The following is a 5,968-nucleotide window of genomic DNA, read 5'->3' on the forward strand; positions in this document are numbered from 1 at the left end:
AGAAGGCGACACGTGGACGTGATTCAGCATAAGTAACAGCTCAGCATGACAGCCTGGCTACAACTGAGTAACGAGCTCGTTAAAGTCATCGCAGGTCAGCTCGCTACATTACAGCTCGCGAGGGAACGAGCTCGCTACAGCGCGAGCTCAAGGACCCCAGTATGTCGAAAGGGAACACTCCAAGATAATCTATCCCAGCTCGCGAGCTCGGACGTTCAGCTCGCTCCAATACTTAGGCAAGGGGACCGCCTCAAAGGCAACCTCAGGTGGAATCACCACGGAATACCTCCAGGAGCTCGCTACAAGGCAGCTCGCTATTGAGCGACACGGCATTTTCATGAAGCTTCTTATCTGACAAGACCGTATCTTTCAGACTGCACCACGTCTCCTGACTAACGGCGCAATTCCTGCCAGCCCCAGCGGACTGCACCCACATCTCTCAACAGGTGGCCACGTGTTTGTCCTTTCCGGGTCGTGTCTCTCATTTGCTTGGGTAGTACTCTGCAATGGTTACCTACGCAGCCCTGGAAAATAACGACTGCGACAGAGGGACAGTGGCGGTTACGCCTGATTTGACAAGAACATCTGTATTTAGAGGCCCCGGTTTCCAAAGGGCGAAGGTAATTGAACTGATCTAGCAATATCTGCACTCTTAGCTCTCTTTGCATTTCTTACAGCTCTCTTAGAGTTCTAACTTAAGCATCAGAGTATTCCCACCAGGCGAGCTCCCTAGGAATCCTTCACCTTCCTCTTCTCAGGTACCGTTCGTCACCAGTTAGGAGCCAGACGTCCGCCAGTTAGGAGTGCTTGGATCGCGTTGCATCAGGGGTAATGGAGCATGGAGAGGCATGCTGACATGGACCAAGAGAGCAAGTTGGGCACACCCATGGCCGGCCATGGGCAAGGTGTAGTGCAACACTAGACCCAGAGGTCCTCAACAATAGGTCCACTTTTATCACAAAGGCTAGAATACTAGTACAAACTTCCCCAAATATGACAAAGAATATTATTATATTAAATCAGACTTGTGGTCCAAATAATAGTCCTAATTTCCTGTTTAGTGGAGCTCGTTTAAATATATATGCAACAATTTCTATTTGTTTAGCAGACTATTGGGGATGTGCTATCCCGTCTTGTGTAGCACAATTTAACATTATCAAATATGTATATACACACACACACATGCTAGTAAGTTTGCATGTGCATTGCACATGGTAATTCTATATGATGATAATAATAGTAATTACATATCCAATTTTTTCCTATAAACTTTATGTACTTTTTTTGTTTTTTATTATTAATCGGATAATCCACATTTGATTACATAAACACCTCATCCAAATATGTGATAATTGGATTGAGTTGTGAAGTTTCAAGTATTATTGATAGGCCTATTTGCTTGGCTAGATTCTTATTTTTGTAATATTTAACTATTTGGTGTATCTTTTTTTTTGTTCATTTATAAAAAGAATATAAAATTTAAAAAGAGGGAATTGAATGAAGTGAAAAGTAGTAGTTCAATTTACAATTTAAACCTTATAATAAAATAGGGACTAAATTAAAAAAGGAGTATTTTAGTCAAAAAAAGTTTCACAATCTTATTCACATTTTTAATAGTAGTGTAAATATAGAATTATAGATATGTTCAATCTTTTATATAACTTTTTTTTTGTATTTTTGTGTGTAAAAATAATTCTAATATGTTACACTTACTTTGTTAATATGATTAATATATGATATTATACATGTGTCTAAATGTTATTCTGCAAAATTTATGTATTTTTTCATTTTTGTATTTTATAATTTATTAACTTTTATTATTTATTTAAGACATTAAAGGTTAACATGTTTGACGCAAAATTTGAACTATTGATCTTGGACAAGCAGTAAAATAATTTCATTTTTTGTCAGTTCTAAATTATGTATTTCATTTCCATTACCAATAAAAATAATTCTTGTTTATTACACTTATTTTTTAATTTGATTATTAAAAATATCATAAATGTGTAATTTTTTCGACATTTTTTGTAAGTTTCTATATTTATTTCTATTTTAAAAATACCTAACTACGATTTCGTATACTGATCAATTTAATTTCGATGGTTGAATTGCCTAAACACCCACCACTTGGATTAGAAATTGTTTTGTTTTTGAGTCAATTTTAAAATATATAGGTTTATATTGTTAAACATATTGACATAGATTTAATTTAATAAGAGAAAATGAGAGAATAATTTAAGTATAAGACTTAATTAGAGGGGATTAAATGAGGTGGGAAGTCATAATTGAAGTTACATTTTCAACCCTTACCATTAGACCTGTTCTTGGGCTGGGCTTCAGTCCAGACTTACATTGTGTCGGGCTTGGGCTTCGGGTCAAGCTCAATTCAAATTTTGGCAAAAGCCAAACCTGAGCCCAACCCATGAACAGGTCTACTTACCATTAGAGATGGACTAAATGCATAATTATGGACATTTTCATATCTATTAAATATAATATTAAAATTATAATAAAATGATTTTTATACCCTTTCTCCAACAAAGAAGTAGAGGGTAATTCTAATACGAAAAAAGTTTTACATTGCACTCCCACTTATATGCAACCATGGTTGTTAATTGTTCCAGTCCATTTGTACGGTCTTAAAGGTAAGCTTGTTTAACTAAAAAAGCACGGGCCTGGTTATGGGGACATTAATTAAGAACTTAGCTAATTTACATATAATAATTAATTCAAAGGAAGGTCAAAACCAACCATTTAAGGTCCAGTTTGGAAGATCATCTAGGAGAGAAGGTTCAATCTGATTTGGTGATTGTATTTTTTTTCATTTGGACGGTGGGAAAACAACTTTTTACTACTATAAAAACCCTCTAATAAAAATTACCAACACATGTTGACTTCTGGAAGATTGAATGTGTATTAATTTTTTTGATAGGGCCCATTAAAGGTTAGATCCGAATTTTCTATACCATGTATAAAATCAATGGATTAGTTTTAGAGCTAAAATGTTTAATTTTTATTTTAATTCGGGTATTTTACAACATTAATTGCTATTTATCATAGATAGCAATAGCATGGACAGAAATCACTGAATCGCAATTCGACTTAGGTTATGGAGGTGGGCACTTCTCAAGATATATACCAGAACAAGTACTACTCTAGTATGGGAATATATACTAACATGCATTTGGATGAGTAAATATTACGAACTCAATTTCATTTTCATTAAAAAATTCTGCTGATGATACAGCTATAGAATTTGTATATGTATAATTATATACAGAAAGAAAGAAGAATTGAAGACCATGGTCCTGATGGGCCATAGCAATGTTCAAAAGCCAGTGACAAGTATAGGGCAATTTCTTGGTTCTTGGTGGAGAGAAGAAGATAATGAGCACCGATATGTAGATAGGGTCACAACTAATGCCTTCTCTAAGTCTCTTGAAGGACGTCTTTGCATCATTGAGATGATGTACTCTGCAAACGCCGAGTCGCATGGCAGTGTGATAGGACCATCGCTCGGCAGACCAAACTCTTCTTCGGACATTCTGAGTAACTCTATGAAGATGGGATTGTTGAGATACGCCAACGGAATAACAAAACGTTTCTGATCAGCCGTGTACACAACGAAGTGATCTTTAACAGCCACCATTGTGCTGCACTCATCTACATCCCGTTGTAGTTTAGTTCTTGGTGATGTTGAGATTCTTCTCCTGCCGATGGCTGCCGACTTCTGCCACTTTCTTGCCATGGCAAGAAGCTTCCTGTTGTTGATCATGTTTTGTTGTGTGAGCTTGAGAGAAATAAGGGTCTTGAGGAAAAAATTAAAGGAAGAGATTTGCTGCAGATAGATTTCTGAGATGAGATTGTTTTGGGGATGGAGAGAGCAATGGACATAGCTTAGTTTTATATATAATTGCAAGCGGAAACAAGCCAGAGAGGAGTAGCTTTCCTTGTGTCGGGTTGCATGGGATGCATAGTCATGTGATGATTGGATTATTAAGAGCCATGCATCAAGACTAAAGAGGTTAACAACTTGGCATGATGGCTAGATTGTTGGGTACGTGAGTGGTCCTGACCTGATGTACATGTGGGTATGGGGGCATCACATCCAATATTGGATTCCTTTCTTCTCGATTATCAGTTAGGTTAGACGACATACTGGGTCCGATTAATTTAATGCGCCAACTCATAGACTATGAAATTGTTGGTGACCGCTGAGACTGAAGTATTTGCTATACTGCTGAAGATGAAGAAACTACAATCAACATGATGAGTGCACTGTGGGGACACATTCTTCGTCTTAATTTCACTCCACACATCCATTACCCATTCCTTTTCTACTTGGTTAGGTATGTGGGCAGTGGGCTTACTATATGAATCATACCCTAAACTATGCCCCAAGTGGAAACTCCAACCTTTTCTTTTCTTTCCCTACTTTTTCCTTCAAATCAAACATAGCCTTAATATAATGCCCAAGTTTTTCCCTTTTAGTATATGTTCCACTAGGAATTTAGGTAGTAGATTTTCCAAAATCCATACGGAATTGACGTGTCAAGATGCGTACATGGACCTTCAATTAGGTTTTGGAAAATCTTGATGAATCCACCGTAACACCTATATGGGCCTTTGCCCATTGTCCCTCAAAGGCCCAGTTGGGAATCATAATTACGAGATGAATGGGAATTTCATGAATTAGTAATGTTTAGATTTTTAGAGTCATTTTAGGAGGGTTTTCCTGTGGTGGTTTTGAGCTCATCCAGATGGTTTCTCTTACTAAAACCAGTTTTGAACTTGTCCCACATTAGATATTTACAAGTTTTGTTTTGGGTTTTTAATAGGAGCTGATATACACTCATTAGAAATAGAAGATGAGAGTTTGGAGATTTGATACCGTGTAAGGCACGCGCACTCATGTGCATGGCGCTTTGGAGGCGATGCACTTTGTGTGGCTCGCGAATTGTGGCTTTGGTTATGGTGTGATGCTAACCGTTGATCACATCGGTCACGATTTGATCAAATGTAATTAAGAGGCACAATTCAATATTAACAATCATTAACTATTAACTACCTTTTAAACAGTCACAATGTTTGCAATTTTGACTATTCAATGAGCTTTTTCTGAACCAGCAGCTACTTTTTCTTCATAACTCTTCAAAAACTATTTAAAGGGTATAAATCAGACATATCACACACAACAATTCGAAATTCACTTTCCCCCTCTCTCTTAATCCAGTCTGCTACAATCTCACAAAAGGTTTTTTCGGAGACTCTTCAACTTTGTTGGTTGTAAATTCTCGGCCAAGGCTTTGTTGTATCTTGGAAACGAATTTGCTTGTAACTCAACAGCAAACTCAGTGAAAACTGAGTGGGGGCAAATAACGTTCTAAAGACAGTGTCTTTAGATGCGCCTCAGAGCTTCCCCTCCAACTTCCAGTGACCCCTTTTGCCAATAGTTATCCCCACTGAAGAAGCTAAAGACTACCGAAAAGAATGTAAGAGGAGGACATCTATGTCAAAACCTTTAGAAAGACATAGTGGGGAGAAAGGATACATGATGAAAAGGAGAAATCCACCATGTCTTCAGCTTCAAACAAGACGAAGGGTAAGAAGGAAACAAAAAAACATATAATATTTGAAGAAATACAGGAAAGCCCCACTGTAAATCGACTCCTCCATGGAGAGAAAAGAGAGAGGTGGGAAATTAGCCCAAGAATTATTTTGTGCAAATTCTTATTAATGTTAGAAATGTGAATGAGTGTGAACCATAACAAATAGAGGTGGAAAAAGGAGAGGGATCTTGCTGATGTGGCAAGTTGAGAGTGTAAGGAATGGTATTTTGACACAGAAACAACTAAGGAAAAGCCTTAATTGGAGAAAGAGCTAGCTAAAGAAAGGAGAGGCCATCTTATATGGGCCAAGTGACCAATTTTGTTTTAATATATAGTAATATATATGCCTCTTTAGATTC

The 5,968-nt window shown here is 37.2% G+C and overlaps 1 pseudogene; it reads right to left on the reverse strand.

Moving 5' to 3' along the window:
* Nucleotides 1–3,328: 3,328 nt before the first annotated feature.
* LOC148791130 (auxin-responsive protein SAUR64 pseudogene) lies at nucleotides 3,329–3,775 on the reverse strand (annotated as a pseudogene).
* Between the last annotated feature and the right edge of the window lie 2,193 nt (nucleotides 3,776–5,968).

Source organism: Nelumbo nucifera, chromosome 6 (assembly GCF_055504915.1).
Source record: "Nelumbo nucifera cultivar China Antique chromosome 6, China Antique-T2T, whole genome shotgun sequence".
Lineage (NCBI taxonomy): Eukaryota > Viridiplantae > Streptophyta > Magnoliopsida > Proteales > Nelumbonaceae > Nelumbo > Nelumbo nucifera.